The 16,274-nt window shown below is 48.2% G+C and overlaps 1 protein-coding gene across 1 annotated transcript in view; it reads left to right on the forward strand.

Annotated features, from left to right (window-relative positions):
- HPSE2 (heparanase 2 (inactive)) overlaps nt 1-16,274 on the forward strand; it is a 1,420,589-nt gene that overhangs the window by 1,318,014 nt on the left and 86,301 nt on the right. The window lies entirely within an intron of this gene.

Consider the following 16,274-nt stretch of genomic DNA (forward strand, 5'->3'; position numbering starts at 1 on the left):
CTATCACCAGGCAGCTCCAAATTGTCCAGCAGGCAAGTTCATCAGCAAGGGAAAAAGAAAGCAAGAGACATGTAAAGATATTCCAGCAGGTTGGAGGCAATAGAGGAGAAGGGGAATGAAGAGTCTCCCTCCTCCCAGAAAAGTCACTTTTTATACTCCAAATCGTCCATTTGTGACATCAGTTGTCACCATAAGATGGTCTGAACGTCATGTGATAGTTCTTCCACTCACCAGGTACAAATTGATACTCCAACATATTTTCCCATGCTGCTCATGAGAAACTACTGTCCATTCCATCATCACAGGTTAGGTGACAAAGACCTTATTACTTAGTTTTTTTCATATATTAAGTTGAAAGTCCATGTTCCCACCAATTCACACACAATGAAATAACAGAAAAGTGTCTTGTTGATTAAACAATGTTGCATAAATGGAACAGATAAAGCAACATTTGAGGAAACAGAGCAAAAGTCCATTACACCAGGCTGTGAAATAATGCAGCCAAATGGAAAAAGGCAACTCAAATAATTTTAAAGCTAGCATTTATTATTTAGTAAAATAAAATCCTAATTAAGTTTAAGCATAATGCAATAAATCAAGCAATTCATGTATTGAGGATACTTGAAACGTCGTCAGCAATTATTACACAGAATTGTTAAACTCTTATTATGGCCTACTACAAAAAAAATTCAAAAGTACCTAGATGTAATCTTTTTCTAAACATCATTAAAATAAAATAGTTTCTAAAAATATAAGATCTTAATAATGTTAGGCACTTATACTGAAAACTTCAGTCATATATCATATTACATACATCATTTGCACCACTTTCTTTATTGCTATATATTTATAATGAAGTCAATATAAATGCTAAATTTCATCAAACATTTTTCATGATGACTGTGTTAAAAATATAAGGTAAACAGTTAATATGAATTCATTATTTGATTATTATTGCGATTGCTACCTTTCCAAGCACACATTTACGGTGCTGGTACTTCAACTTTACTAAATTTCTAGATGTGTGCAAAGTGCACAATTGAGTTATCGTTGTCAAAATCGGTTTGTGTGTCGTGTAAAGAATGATCAGCTTTTATGTTATCTCAACCATTGGTAGTCATGGTACTTGGTAATAAAAATCAACGTTACAGTTCAAAGCTAACATTCTACAAATCGAACAGAGAGCAGTGTTCAAGAGCAAAACCCCAAAAAATATTGGGACTGGAAAAAAATATATAGCTTGTATCAGAAAATATGTATTAGAGGTTTTAAATCTCCCAGAGAGAAAACCATTTTGATCTCTAAGAATAATACTTTGCGCTGCTACTACAACTCTTTTAGCCATGATGTTGGTAAATAACTTATAGTCGCTGTTAAGAAGACTATAGGTCGATATGAGCTTGGATCAAGCTCAGTTTTTTCCTTTCTTTATATCAGAAATTAATGCCACTGCCGTTAAGCTTGATGCTGAAAAAGCATTTGACTTAGTAGAATGGGAAGTTCTTTTTGCAATCCTATATAAATTTGCATTTCCTGTAAGCTTTATAAGTATGCTACGAACACTATATTCAGGGGCACGGGCAACCATAGTTATTAACAATACACCTGTGGGAGATATAAATATAAGTAATGGCACTCGCCAGGGGTGCCGGATGTCACCAATCTTGTTTGCGTTAATTATAGAGCCATTGGCCTGTGTGCTTCTTCAAGATCAAGTAATTAATCCACCCAATAGAGGTGCGCTCAAAATTAAGCTATATGCGAAGGATATGTTTTATATTTAGATGCAGACAAGGATAATGTTAAACGATCTTTTAATAAGATCTCAGAATTTACGGTGATTGGGGGCTATAAAATTAATTAAGTAGAATCCAAAGCTTTCATTTTTATCAGCCCCCCTGAGATATTACTGATAATGAGGCAAGCATCTTTTTCAGTCACATGCCCTATTAAAAATCTCGGGATCTAGGTGACTACAAACTATAGTGATTAATATGCATTAAAGAACATGTTACTTACCTTTGGGAACAATATATCTGTAAGAAACATTAGTAGTGATAGATTCCTTACTTTAGAATTACCCCAGGCATCAGACTGGATCCAGAAAGTTTTCATCAGCAGTAACCCTGCGCGTCGGAAGGTGGCATCGTGCGGCTCCGCGTCCATCGTTGGCGTAGTGGTTGCTGAGATGACATCTCGGCAGCTACTTAGACGCCGCCCTCGCATGCTGACATCAGTTCTGTACCCAACTTTACGCGCCAGAAAACGCAGAGCCATGCAAGATACTGACCACTGGTGCCTTGAAACTAGGGCCCTGAAAGGGATGACCTTAACCCTAGTAATCAGTTTGCAGAACGGGAAGGATGGGTGGGGCAGTAAGGAATCTATCACTACTAATGTTTCTTACAGATATATCGTTACCGAAGGTAGGTAACTTGTTCCACTGAAAGAAACACATAGTGATAGATTCCTTACCTGAGAATAGATATCCCAGCAATACCAACCCCGGTGGTGGGTCTGCGAACCAAGGTCACACCAGGAAGTCTCGGAGAACAGAAAGGCCAAAGAAGCCGTCACTCCAGAATTGGCTGTCCAGGCAGTAGTGCTTAGAAAAAGTGTGCAGCTAGGCCCACGTAGCTGCCTGACAGAAGTCTTGCAGGGGGACACCACGTCCCAATGCTGTAGTGGCTGCTGTCGCCCTGGAATGGGCACGTAGCCCCAACGGAGCTTCCTTTTTAGCCAGATAATAACAGGCTTTAATACACAAGATGTCCCATTATGAGATAGTCCACTCGTGTATGGCCCAACCTTTTTTGGCGCTAACGTAGCCAACAAAGAGCTGGTCATCCACCTGGAACTGTTGTGTGTGGTTCAAGTAAAAGGAGAGTGCACGTTTTGGGTCCAGATGATGGAGCCTCTTTTCCTCTCTAGAAAGATGTGGAGGCGGAAAGAAGGTGGGCAAAGTGATGGTCTGCCGATGTGAAAGGCAGTGACAACCTTTGGCAGAAAGGATGGACGTCTTTGGCAGAAAGGATGGATGTCTCCTGACCTCAACCTTGTCCAGATGGACAGATAGAAAAGGAGGCTTACAAGAAATAGCCAGGAGCTCACTCACTCTCCTGGCAGAGGTGATGGCAACCAGGAAAGCAGTCTTGAAGGTCAGCAGACAAAGAGGACAATTGTGCAGAGGCTCAAAGGGAGCGCACATTAGAACCAAATTCAAGTCCCACTGTGGCATTACGAAAGGACTAGGAGGAAAAATATGAGTAATGCCTTTGAGAAATCTATTTACAACAGGGGACTTGAAAAGAGAGGGCCGATCAGGGAGCCTGAAAAAGGTCGAAATAGCAGAAAGGTAGCTCTTGATAGTGCCTAGAGCAGAGCCCTGCTGGGCCAAGGAAAGAAGAAGAACTTCTGAAAGAGGGGCAGAATGGGAATCCACAGCCTTTGCTGTGCACCATGCCACAAATTTGTTCCACCTGCAGGCATATACCAACTTAGTGGAGGGACGCCTGGCTTCCAGAATGACATCACGTACTTCAGGAGGTAAGTCAAAAGGAACCAACTACTCCCGCCCAATCTCCACACAAAGAGGTGGAGACTGGACAGGTTCGGGTGGAGGACCGACCCCTGCTGCTGTGACAGAAGATCCTCCCGCAGAGGCAGTCAGAACAGGGAATCGATCGTCATACTGAGTAGCTCGGGATACCAAACTCTTTGAGCCCAGTCCAGCGCCACAAGAATGAATTGGGCCCGGTCACGCCTGATCTTCTTCAGCACACTGGGCAGAAGTGGTATAGGTGGAAAGGCTTCCAACAGACCTCAACTCCACTCAAGACGAAAAGCGTTGCCTAACAAGTGCCGCCTTGGAATTTCCAACGTACAGAATTGCTGACATTGCACGTTCTCTTCGATGGCTAATAGAGCTAACCAAGGCTCTCCCCACTGTCGAAAGAGACCTTGCACCACATCTGAGTGAAGATGCCATTCATGATCCATCATGCACCTGCGGCTGAGTTTGTCTGCCCTGGCGTTCAATTAACCTGCCAGGTGTTGAACCACCAGGGAAAAGCCCTGCTGTTCCAGCCATGTCCAGAGGCGCAGAGACTCCTGACATAGGGTCCACGACCCCACCTCGCCCTGTTTATTGCAGTACCACATGACTGTGATGTTGTCTGTGAACACCTGCACCACTTTCCCTTTGACAGAGGGAAGGAATGCTGTCAGCGCAAGTTGGATCGCCCAAAGCGCCAGAAGGTTGAGACGGAGCCTGAACTCAGCCGAGACCAGAAGCCTCTGATCTCCGCCTCTCCCATGTGGCCCCCCATCCCAGGAGGGAAGCGTCCGTCACCACTGGGTGCTCCGGTTCGGGAAGTGAGAGGGATCTGCCCTGGACCCAATGTCAGTTCCTGAGCCACCACTGCAGCTGCTGTGCAGTGCCCTCCAAGATCTGGACGTAATCGGACAGGTTCCCCTGATGCTGCACCCACTGGAACTTCAGGTCCCACTGCAGAGCCCGCCTATGCCATCTGGCAAGAGTGACCAGCAGGATGGAGGGCATGGCTTGGCTATCGGCGATGGCGGTCGGGTGAGCAGAATGCTCCGCGGCAGCCTCTCTATTATCCTGACTGCACGATCAGCTGGAGCGGAATTTTGTGCCATCCAGCCCTCTGAAGGGGCTGGGCACCAGCGGCGAGGATCGGAAGGGGCGAGATGAGCTGCCCGACTAAGATTTGCTGAGAAACGGGCCGTGGAGCTGCGAGGCAACAAAATGGACACGACAATGAAGAGGTCAAGTGAGAAGGCTACCGCAGGGATCTGAGTGCTGATTCATGTGTGTGGAGAGCCCAGAAGAGGATATTGTGCCGAAGCGACATGGCCCGAGAGGCGGCAGCCGACCGGACGGGGGTAGGTGGCGTTGGAGGCTGGAGGGCAGCTTGGACCTGACTCCCCCCCTTCCGCACACTGCACAGTGGAGATCTGCCTGCTGCCCGGAGTATAAATCTTTCAGATAGCTGAGGATAGCGGGCGGACGCGACCCCCGTGGCTCCGAGACACCCAATCGAATGCGGAAGGAGCTCCACGGCCGGGACCCAGCGTGAGCTGGGGCGCGGCTCTTTTTGTGCTGTCTATATGCAAAATGCCTGCAGAGACAGGGTCGCTGAGAGCTAAGATGGCTGAGGATATCTGAACGCTGGACTGAGAGCGCTAAGAGTCCTGCGGGTGCGCTCGTATTAGCGCAACTGAATACAGGAGGCGGCAATCGGCCTGTTTTGGAAAGGAAGCATTGAGGAGCGGAGAGGCGTCGGGTTCTGATTCACCCCCCTACCTGGTGTAGAAGACTGCCTGCTACCATGGGAGCGTTGTGTGCGGTGGATTGTCGACAGTGAGAGGGGCGCAACCTGCATGATGGTTAGAGGCCCTGAACAAGAGAGGGAGCTGCCTCGGTCCCAAATAGAAGAACTGGAGCTGTTGCTTGCTCTAGGTGTCTACACGGGTGCCCCGGCAGAGGAGGGCGAGTGGATGGCACCTTGAAGATTTGTGGAATTGGGCACTTCAAGTGTCTGCCCTGGGAACCCCTTGACCACGGGCGTACGAAGTGGTCGGAACCTGAGGGCCAATCTCACTGGGGAGCCCTGCTTTATTGAGGGAACTTCCTGTTAAGAACCCGACCTGGAGAGGTGGCTGAGTATTGGTGTGCCTCCTGAGAGGGAGAAACTGCAGCATCCACTGCCAGGGACCTGGGAGCGAATGCTCAACGCTATAATAGGGCCCCGCGATCACTGCAGGGTTTGAGACTTGGCTGTGGCATTATACCTCGGGCGGAGTGGCCCCCTATACCGCCTGCATATGTTTGGCTGCAAACTTACCGAATAGTTGCTTGGGAGTGTGCTTAAGCATCTGGGAAGAACAGGGCCCCCACTGAACGGCACGATAAAAGTTCTGCTGGTCCCCCGGAGGTGATGGTGCGGCTTGAGTGGGAGACGCGGAGGGATTCGAGCCCCCTGGCAAGTGGACAGTGACTGAAGAGGGGTCTGGGAGAGATATGACCTGTGATCCGATCTGTAGCCCCTATTGCACGGTTATTTATACCGCCCCCAGCTCCTTGCTGTGGGAAACAGAATGTCGGTCCTGGCTGTGTGGCGGGGAGGACTGAGGCCCTGTAGGGCCTTCAGTGAAGTGTGGGGAATGCAGCGGTAGGAGCGGGAGGAATTCTGGCAATCATGGGCAAGCTAGAGGACGTCAAGCGAGAATTTCCCGGGACCAAGTAGAAGGATCGCAGGAAGCGCTGAAAAGTACCTCGGATGACCCAGTGCAGATTCAGCTGTAACAGATCTTGGCCGCCATAGCGACACAAAGCGACCCTACACCAAGACATTAGCATGGTCATGGAGGGACTTGGTCTCCTGCGGACGAGCACAAGAAACTGTCTGAGAGGGTCAAGAAAACAGAACTTGAAATTGCGGAAATAGCGCCAGCGCATACGGATGTGGGGCAGCAAGTGCAGGCTTTAACGGAGAGGGTGACAACGCTAGAACATAGGGCCGAAGATGCAGAGGGCCGCAATCGTAGGAACAACGTAAGAGTCGTGGGACTGCCGGAGGGAGCAGAAGGAGGAGACATGCTAGCTTATCTGGAAACATGGTTCCGGGATGTAGTGGCTCCAGAAGGATTTACAAACTTTTATAAGCTTGAGAGGGCCCATAGAGTACCGTCCCGACTGTCGGCTCCAGTGGCCCACCTGCTGAATTTTCGACATAGGGATTTGTTGTTACAGAAGGCAAGAGCGGTTGGCCCCTTTACAGTAGACAATGCCAAGGTCATGCTATTCCCGTACTTTATGATGGAGGTGCAAAGAAAGCACGCCTGTTACATAACAGTCAAGAAGGCTCTGCAAGAGGAGGGACTCCAATACTCCCTGATGTTTCCGGCCTGATTGAGCATTATCCTGGATGGCACTATGCACTATGTGGATTCTCCCCAAGAGGCATGGGATTGGCTGGAGAACTATAGGAAGGAAACCCAGAGGGGTGGGGAGCTGCGAGAGGTGCGAGCTCAACTGCCCAATAGACCTGTGAAACCGAGACGGTGTATCCGCAACAGAACTCAGAAGAAGCCCGCGCTTACCCAGACAGCTCATGAACGAGCAGTGGCGCTGCAGGCAGTGATGGAGCAGGCGCAGAACAGTGCTCCTGAAACTGAAGAAGAGAAGGGTGCTACCACTGATGGCTCAGTTGGGCAGGACTCAGACTCATCTTTAACTGGCGAGGAACAGATGCCTGTGGTGACACCGCAGATGGCGGATAATATAGCTTGAAGAAGATGGATGTAAGATGGGAGTGAGATTGAAATTCACGAACTATTGCTGCTGGCGAGAGACTGGCTAACAATTCCGGCCTGGAGTAGTAGATTTGGGGCCGGTGGGGTAATTAGGAGTTTCTTGAGCCAGCTACGGGCCCCAGTGCCTCTGAATTCATCAGAGGCTTTTTTAGTGTGTTGATTTTATGGTTTGGGTGGGTACAAGCATGACAGTAGCTGTCCTGGGGAGGGTGCGTTGGGATTGTTTATTAGTTTTCAGGGTTTATAGGGCCAGGCATGTGACTACCTAAGATAGCAGAGGTGCTTTTCAGATGCAGTCAGGATGGGCTCTAACAGTCATTTGAAATGTTTATCCTGGAATGTGCGGTTCATGCACTCAATGTGGCTTAGACAAAAGTTGCATGCATATTTGGTGCAGCGAGGAGTTCACATTGCATTGCTACAGGAAACACATTTGCAGGCGCAGGAAGGGGTAGTGTTACAGAGGCGTTGGCGTGGTCAATTGTATTATACAGTTTACTCTGCCTTTGCCAGAGGAGTGCTGATTTGGTGCAAGCGGGAGGGCCTTTTCAGTGCAGAGAAAAGATTATTGATCCAGAGGGTAGGCTTGTAGTAGTCATTGGGAAGTTGGATGGGTGGGACAGTACCCTGGGCAGTGTCTATGCACCCAACAAGGAGCAGCCAGCCTTTTTCGCGCAGTTATCCACGAAGTTAGCATCTTATCTTACTTTTAATTGCGTAACTGATGTGACTTTGGATCGTTCCCACCCTCCGATACCTAATATTCCCACTCATAAGATAGCAGAGGCCAGGCGAAACTGGCAGGCTTAATGGGGCCTTGTAGATACTTGGAGGGCTCAGCATTCGGCTGACCGGGATTATTCCTTTTTCTCTGCGTTGCACGATCTGCATGTGCACTGAGACGCATTGCTAGGCACTCCGGATGTACATGCCCGGGTGCACTGTAGTGAATGCCTTGCCAGAACGCTCTCAGATCATAATCCAGTGTTGCTCCAGATGTGCTGGTCATGGTCCCGGGCCTGGATACCTACTTGGCGGCTCCGCCCAGAGGCTTTGGAGGACCCAGTGTTTAGGGAAGCAGTGGACATGGCAATCACTCAATACTTCGAGGTTAACATGGGAACTGTCTCCACGCCGAATGTAGAATGGGACGCATTTAAAGTAGTGCTTCGGGGGCACTTCATAGCTGAGATGGTGGGGGTGTGTACAGTGCTCTTGGAGGAGGTAAATGAGGCTGAGCAACACTTGGGTGCTGCTGAGCAAGCTTGTCCTGGCAAGCAGGATAAACAGCAGGACCTGGAAGAGGCAAGAGAGGCAGTGGCTGGGCAGGTGGAGCACCTCCGTGCTTTGATTACAAGGTGTATATAGCACGCACTCATGTCGAAGGGGATAAGTCAGGCCTTACTGGCCTGGATGGCTAGCCCATCGCTCAGGGTCTTGCCAATAATGGAGGTTCGTGACACCCGGGGATATGCTTCCTTTACTCAGGAAGGTATAAATGGGTTGTTTTGTGATTATTATCAGGAATTATACAGGAGCAGGACTGTCAAGACCAGAGATGAGTTTGAGGGGTTCACGCGCTAGCTACAACTCCCGCAACTAGGGGACGATCAAACTGCGACACTTGGTGGGACATCGAAGTACGGGAAGTGCGGGCGGCTATTAAACACATGGCACGAAACAAAACCCCGGGAACGGATGGCCTCCCGACTGAGTTATATGTCACTTATACGGAACAGTTAGCGCTGCGGTTAGTGAATTTGTACAATGGGGCGAGGCACCTGGGTCACCACCCTGTGAGTACGAGAGAGGCATTTATTATCCAGCTTTTGAAACCTGGTAAGCCGGCTTAGGACAGAACGGGGTACGGTCCGCTGTCCATGCTTAATACGGACTATAAGATATTAAGCCGTATCTTGGCCACCTGTCTGATGCCCTACATGACTACCCTAATACACCATGATCAATCTGGTTTCATTCCAACTAGGAATATGACCTTAAACGTATGACGATTGCTGCGTATATTGGAAGGGGACACTTACCCTAAGGCCACTTCTGCAGTATTTGCCGTTAATATAGAAAAGGCCTTCCACAGTTTGAAATGGCCTTACCTCTTTCATGTTATGGCCCGGTTTGGTCTCGGAGATGACTTCATAGCATGATCGGTTTTACTTTAGAAATCCTCTACAGCGCAGGTTCGGACGGGAGGGGTGATATCAAAGGATTGCGATGTGTCCCGGGGCACACGACAGGGATGTCCGTAGTCCCCCTTCTATTTACGTTGGCCAAGGAACCCTTGGCGGCGAAAGTTAGGACGGGGAGGTACTTCAGAGGACTACAGATGCAGGATCAAATTCATCACATAGCCCTATATGCGGATGATCTGCTTATGTTCCTAGGAGACACAGAGATGGAATTACTGGGAGCGAAGGCGGTATTGCATGAGTTAGGGCAGATGTCTGGCCTTCGTGTTAACTGGGCTAAATCCTGTTTGTTCCCCATAGACGGGCATCAGCAAGATCTACAGGATGTAGCAGGAGTGCAGTGGGAAAGCAGATGCCTCCCCTACCTGGGGGTCCAGATATATAATTCCAGATCGGATATATTAGAGGGCAACATTGGCAGAGCAATACGGGGTCTAGCGGGTAGTTTTGATTTTTGGGGAACATTGCTGTTATCGGTTGCTGGACGGGTGGCATTACTTAAAAAGTTGGCCCTTCCACGATTGTTGTATTATTTTGGAACCCTACCGATATTGTAGCAAAGATATTTAAGCAACTTACATCTATGATTACGGGGTTTCTGTGGGGTGCTGGGAAACGATGGGTCGCCCTGAAAGTGATGCTTAGACCACAAGCAGAGGGAGGTTGGGTGGTACCTGATTTCGAGACCTACTATCTGGCTGCCCAATTGCAATGGTTGACACAGAGAGTGAAACTGAGGCTGCGAGGCATGGAAGAGGAAGGAGAGGGTACTCTGGAACTGAAGCAGCTCCATCAAATAGTGTTGGACCTTCCTCTTCGGATGGGTGTTCTCTCGGAAGAAGTTAGAACAGCACAGCAATGCTGGCTGCGCAGTCTCAAGAGGGTGGGCTTGAAGGTGCCCTATGCGCCTAATATACCGCTTTCAATGTGTGAGGCACTTCCTCACGGAGGGTCTTGGCGGGAACTGAATGCCTGGGTCGAGAGGGGACTGACTATCATTGGGGATTCATACGAGGACGGAATCATGCTACCTTTTGTTGCTTTACAGGAGCACTTTGATCTGAGAGGAGGGGACTTTTTGCTTCATGCGGCGCTTACTGCGGCTATTCGTGCGCACTGGTAAAAGACCAGGCGAAACCTAGGCTTTTGTTGGGATGTCAAAGTCAAAGTCAAATAAGTCTTTATTTCGACACGCCATAAAAGACCGGACAATTTTTGAAAAATATACACTTGTTAAAAAAAACAGGAACGAGCTGTGTGACACTATAGTATCAAAAATACATTATTCCTACAAAGAAGACATGTCTTCTGATTATTCCATTACAATCAATCAACATTATTACATTAAAAAAAGCGATATTCAGAGTTTAAAACCTAGTCAATAATTTAAATTTAAGAAACGGTGTGAGGTCATTAAACCATTTGCATCACAGTTAAAAAAGAATATACTCTATTTAATTAAACGTAGCTTTCTCCTTCGTATGGCCCACATCCAATTAAAAAATTTGGAGACGGCAATTATAATACTTTCGGAACAGTCCGTTTTATAAATCCTTAATTCCTCTGTTCCGTTAGTAATGCCCTTCTGCAAACATATAGACTTTAACCACTTATTGCGTGGGTGTTTGTACTCTGGGCAAATAAAAAAGATGTGGGCTATGCTCTCCGGTTGGGTGTTACAAAATGGGCATAATACACTGTTTTCGGCCTGTCATTTGCCAATGAAAGAATTAACGGGAAGGGTGCCCACCCTGTACTGATGAAACCGTTTCCTATCCTCTGGGATTGTAATAATATCCCAGTAACCTTCATAAGCTGGTTCGTGCTTCAGCTCTAGGAAGTCTTGTGTTAATGATGGACCATTGCGTGTTTGGAAATCTCACATAGTCACCATTGTCCAATAAAGCTCCTTTAGAACCTTTCGAGGTGGAAAGAGGTTATCTGCAGGGTTCTCCCAGAATGTGCCCAGGCCCATAGCGATATATACAGCCTTAACCTTTCTAAACCATGGAATTCTACTGGCTGAATCCATATCCCGGACTCTGAGAAGGGCCAGGGCATACTGGGAGTGTTCCGGTGTTACCCAGAGCCTCCTCCAGTATGCCACGGGTCTATACCGCGCCACATCCTTGATTCGCTGGCAGCCCAGGTATAGATAAAGAGGCAGGAGTGGCGTGGATGGCGGAAGACCAACTAATCCCCTCACAAACCTATTTTGGGAAATAACTAGTAGTGAGGTGTTGCTTGGCCGCTATAATTCAGCCACGTACAGTATAGAAGCACGTATTTTAGTGTCATAAATTTTAAGTGCTGCGGTGATGGGTTTAGTGGCCGAGCAACACAGTTCCCTTAGAAGTACCCCCGCTAATTGGGCATGTCTGGCGACTAGGTGGTTGATGTGGGGTTTCCATTCAAGCCTTGATCCCAGTGTAATTCCAAGGTAAGTAAACGATTGGGTCTGTTCAAGTAACTCGCCATTCATGGTGGCCCTTCCTTTCACGAACCTATGTTTATGTATGACCATAAATTTCGTCTTTGACACATTGATGGTTAAGCCATAGTCTTTACAAAATGTTCCAAACCGCCCAATGGCCTTCTGAAGCCCTTGTTGTGTCTTAGAGATTAAAAGAGTGTCGCCTGCAAACATTAACAGGGGTACGACATTCCATTCAGCTTGGGGGCATCTGTAGGGTAGTCCTTATAATAGTCAATAACCCTGTTAATGTACAGTGAGAACAGTGTTGGCGCCAGGACGCACCCTTGCCTTACTCCTCTAAGGGTCGGGAACCTATCTGTGACTTGGCCTTGTTCTCCCCACCAGACCTGAGCAAAGTTGTCATCGTGGAGTTTAATTAAGAAGGTGAGTATTTCAGGTGGCATGCCTTGTTCCTGGAAGACACTCCACATCTTAAGGCGCGGTACCAAGTCGGAAGTCGACTTAAGGTCGACAAATGCCGCATATAGTGTGCCACCTCCAAGGACTACCCACCTCCAATAAATCATAACTAGTCTAAAAACCTGATCAACAGTGCTCGTGTGTGCACAGAACCTGGCCTGGAAAGGAAACAAAACGTCTGCCTCCTCTATCCAGTTCAAGATCCTAGACAACACGAGCCTGGCTAGCACCTTCTGGACACAGTCTACCAGGCTAATTGGCCTGTAATTTGCAGGGTCAGAACGGTCCCCCTTCTTGAAGATGGGGATTATCTCAGCTCCCTTCCAGGTGTCAGGTATAGGGGAGCCTTTTGCAATGGCATTTACAAGGGACTGAATATAAGGTGCCCACACTCCTTTTCCATGTATAAAAAGATCCGCAGGGATACTGTCCAGCCCAGGCGCTCTGCCCTTTGGAACAGTATTAAGGGCGTGTTCAACATCGTTTAAACTAAAATATAAAGGCATAATATCTATAGCAGGATTAGAGATATTAATGCTCTGCCCCATATCATAGGTCGGGCAGGCAAACTGCGTCTTGAAATGCGAGACCCACAATTCTGGGGGGACATGATTTTGTGGGTGATCCCTGGGGCGCCCTTTCCCCATATCACCAGATCCCAGAATGCTACCATGTGCCTGGTTCTACTAGCATTATATAGCTCTAACCAGTATTGTTCGTCCCAGGATCGCTTTGCTTCCCGCTGGGCAAACTTATACGTCCTCCTTGCTTCTCGTATCCGGACCCTGCTTTTAGATCGTATTGCCACAGCTAAAAATGTATATGCATCCCTGCAGCTTTTGCCATACCAAGATTCTGCCTGCTTTTTTAAACTTCGTTTGGGTCCAGTGACCTCCATGATAAAAAAAATCTTTCAACCTATTAAAAAGAGCTAAATAAATAGGAACAACCTTTGACATGAAATCTTGGTCTGTTGTGCACTCTTGAAGCTCTAGTGTGGCCCTTGCCGCAAGTTCGCCTATTGTTGTTATATATTCCTGTTTGGGGAGACGTTCAGCCCATTTTACCCTCCTAGTATCGTTTGTGGGATATATATCAGCAATGGGTCTAGAATCAGCCTGTTTTCCTTTGTACAGCTCCAATGTTAGGCTTAGGGGTTATGGTCGCTTTCCACCCGTTTGACAATGGCTATATCTTTAATTAATGGCCAGAACTCTAGGTTGAGGAGAATGTAGTCTATCCGGCTACTGCGTACCCCGTTATCAAAAGTGGGTTCCCCCTCTTTATCAGATTTAGTTCTGCCATTTGCCGCCCTTAGCCCCTGCTCTAGACATAAAGCTTTAAGCTGTAGTGCAGCTTGTGACCACCTCTTATTAGGAGGGATTGTCAGTTGCGGAATATCCCAGGTGAGGTCTTCCTCCAGTGCTAGTTCAATGTCGTTGTTATCCGGTGGTTCAAAGCAGCAGTTAAGGTCTCCAGCTATCAGCAAGTTCCCTTTACCATTGTAGTGACTGAGATGGGAATCCAACAGGGAAACTATCTCTGAGGGTTTACCCCCAGGTTTGCCCCTTGAATATATATTAAAGATGTACAAGTCTCTGCATTTGGGGCTTTGTATTCTAGTCACTGCTATTTGAATCCAACTGGGTGACTGTATACCTGTCATCCTGTCTAACCCAGGTCGTCAGGCTGGGTTTCGTTGGGATGTCAATATGTAGTATCTGCAGCAGGGAAGGTTAAAGCAATCACATGCCTACACAAGCGCCTAACTACTGAGAGGTTGGACCCTCTGAATGAACTTAAGCGAAAGTAGGAAATAGATGTGAGCAAGTAGAGTCCAGAAAGAGGTGGTAGAGCGAGCGTGGAAAAGCACCAGGAATGACCGATTTCAATTGCTTCACTTTTATATTTTGCACCGCGCCAACCTCACGTCCGCAAAAATTAAAACTTATTTTAACGCTGATTCAGACGAATGCCCAAGGTGTCGAGGAGAGGGGGCGGACTTTCCTCATATGCTGTGGGGCTGCCCACTGCTGACTGGTTATTGAACTGATGTGCTTGCACAATTGAATAAGGTGACAGAAAGAGAGTTGAAGTTGTCTGTGGGGACTTGTATATTGCATTGGTTCCTCCATACAGCCAAAACTAAGATCACCAGCAAGTTTATAGACATGGGACTGGTGTTAGCCAAGAGGGAAATGTTATGTTATGTTATGTTATGTTATGCGTTTTTATTTGGCGCACAGATGCTCCTGCTAAGGAGCGTCCTGGCGCCCGACAAGGCAGCTGCACAACACACCTAAACTAAAAACAAACAAGTGTTACAAACTAAGGGAATAAAAAGGTTTTCACCGCGCGACGAAAAGAAAGCAAGTCTCTCATAGCGCGAATTGCCGGGGGCAGGGAGTTCCATAGAACCCCTGCACGCACTCGGAACGAGCGTCCTCCGGCTCTAGCTCGCTTGAAACGCGGCACAACAGCCAGTTCTAGGTCCGCCGATCTTAAGAGTCGCGCTGGGGTATAATTGGCAAGAAGGGCCATAAGAATCGTTGCTGGGAACCCCTTCAGAATTTTATAGGCGATGCAAAGGACCTTAAACTGGATCCGCTGGGCCACCGGAAGCCAGTGCAGTGACCGCAGGGAACTGGAGGTAGGACAGAATCTTGGGAGGCCTACCACCGCTCTAGCTGCGGCATTCTGAATCCTTTGTAAGCCCCCGATCTCTGCCTGATTCAGACCAACCAGCAAGGAACTCGCATAGTCCAGCCTGGAGATGACAGTGGCTTGGATCATGAGTTGCCTGGTGGGGGCATCAAAGAACTTAAGCACAGGACGGAGTCCGCGCAAGATGCCAAAGCAGCATGCGGCCGTGCGTTTAGTATGGCACACAAACGTGAGGGCAGGATCCAGCCAGACCCCGAGGTTCTTAAGCTCGGCGACTGGGATGGGAGCAGGACCCAGATCCCCAGGCCACCACCTCTCTCCCCACAGCTCCGGCTGTCTGCCAAAAACCATGACCTCGGTCTTACTAGCGTTCAGCTGGAGACAGTTGGACGTCATCCAGCTGGCGACCGCCCGCAGTCCTTGTTGAAACCTGGGGGCATCGACTTCGGCATCCCCGCTGATCGTGACCGCTAGCTGGGTGTCATCGGCGTATGACACCATCGTCATGCCCCATTGCCTGACAGCTTACCAGTTTGCAGCCTACCAAGGGAATAAGGGTGTCCAAAGCCTTGGATACCCAATTACAAAACCTGTCATAAACCTGATCAGGTGATCCCAAGTTGTCAAATGGGTCAACCGATAGGAGATGGAAAAACTCATCCAGCTTGAGTTTGTTCCAGCGTCGTCTTGGAACCGTACACACCACTGGCTTAGATTGAATAGCCGAGATAGGGCAATGGATCTGTATCAAGTAATGATCAGTCCATGCTAGAGGTGTGTAGCTGGAAATGCAGGCTTCCGTAAGATTCGTAAAAAACGGATCAAGGGTATGACCCCCAGTGTGGGTGGGCTGTGCCACCAGCTGTTCCAGCTGGAGCGCCTCAAGGTCGGCTACAAAACTGGACACCGAGGGACAGATAGAATTGTCAAAGTGCAAGTTTAAGTCTCCAATGATGGAGAAATTGGAGCACCCCGTAGCCAGTTCACTAATGGCGTCAGGTAGCGCCGCTCTAAAAGCCACTTCACTCCCCGGGGGCCGATAAATCAATAGGCCCGACAGGGTGAGGTTAGATGTAATAGCTACCTTGAACAATGCACTTTCGCAGCCCGGGATTTTTTGCCCATGCCACGTACACGAAATTACGATGCATTGGAAGGCGAGTGGGCCC

The sequence above is a fragment of the Lissotriton helveticus genome, chromosome 5_1 (genome assembly GCF_964261635.1).
Source record: "Lissotriton helveticus chromosome 5_1, aLisHel1.1, whole genome shotgun sequence".
NCBI classification, from domain to species: Eukaryota; Metazoa; Chordata; class Amphibia; order Caudata; family Salamandridae; genus Lissotriton; species Lissotriton helveticus.